Here is a 1341-nt window from a genome sequence, read left to right as displayed (position 1 = left end):
CGTAATGACGACACGAAGCCCGACATCAGCATCTGTCGCTGACGTACCGTAAAATGACATTAGTCTCATTTCTATACGATCTTCGTACTAAGTTAATCAAACAATTCACACTAGAGGTCGTTTTCATCGTTAGATGTCAAGATTCAGTTCCCGTCGGTCAGTTCAGCAGGATGACTCGTTCATGTAGTTCGTTCGTTTGTTCAGTCGCGCTTCCAGTACAATGTCGTTCAGCGGTGAATCACGTAACAAACAGTTCTCAGCTCCTGGTTATCAAACGATCGCGCCAACGGTCAACATAACAGTGTAGTTCATGGCAAATACATCGCTGCAACTTCATGATTTTGTGAACTTTTAGACAACAGTTAGCAGGTAACAGCTAAAACGAGAACAACAGGAGAGGAATCAAGTGAACGAACGAGAACAAGCGGTGAATCATGAAATGCACAGTTCTCAGCCCCCGTTCTCAAACAAGCGTGCTAACGGTCAACATAACACTGTAGTTCATGGCCAATACATAGCTGCAACTTCATCATCATGTGTACTTTTAGACAACACGACAGTTAGAAGCAACACCTAAAGCCTGCTAGCCAAGAACAAGTGACTGACTGAACGAAAACGTCAGAAGTGGAATCAGTGAATGAACGAGAAAGAGAGCTCCTCGTTATCAAACGATCATGCTTACGGTCAACATAACACTGTAGTTCAAGGCAAATACATAGCTGCAACTTCATGATTATGTGTACTTTTAGACAACACAATAGTTAATAGTTAAAGCCGGCTAGCCAAGAACGAGTGACTGACTGAACTAGAGGAGAGGAATCAGGGAACGAAGGAGAACTACGAATGAAATTGTTTTTGTTGTTTTTTTCATGGAAGCGGTTGCTATGCATTCCTGTTTCTCATTGGCTAAAATTCGACGACAGTGTTGTAGATTGGCTGGCTCTCAGTCTTTCTCACCACCACAAGAGAGAAGTGAAACAGGGAATCAGTTCAGTTCGCGTTAACGAGTCGTTCGTTGGAACTGATTTGTTCGCAACCGAGCCATCACTAATACACACAATTAGATGTTTTACGTGCTTTCCCATCGGCGGTAAACGGACCGCCTGGAAATTTAATACAATTTAAGACCTTAATTACCCGGATTTTAATTTAAGACATTTAAGACTTTTTAAGGACCCGCGGTAACCCTGGACTCATGTTCTAAGACATCGTGTGGAAAGCCATTTCTCCACATTCATCCATATTTACTCAGTTACAACCTTCATCAGTACTGTTACTTGAGCCACAATGATGAAAATCTAAAACACAAAATTAACCTAAATAACAGAGGGCACAAATCGA

Source organism: Sparus aurata, chromosome 2, assembly GCF_900880675.1.
Source record: "Sparus aurata chromosome 2, fSpaAur1.1, whole genome shotgun sequence".
In the NCBI taxonomy this organism is placed as follows: domain Eukaryota; kingdom Metazoa; phylum Chordata; class Actinopteri; order Spariformes; family Sparidae; genus Sparus; species Sparus aurata.
The sequence above is the reverse complement of the archived record's forward strand: the minus strand, read 5'-3'. Positions refer to the sequence as shown.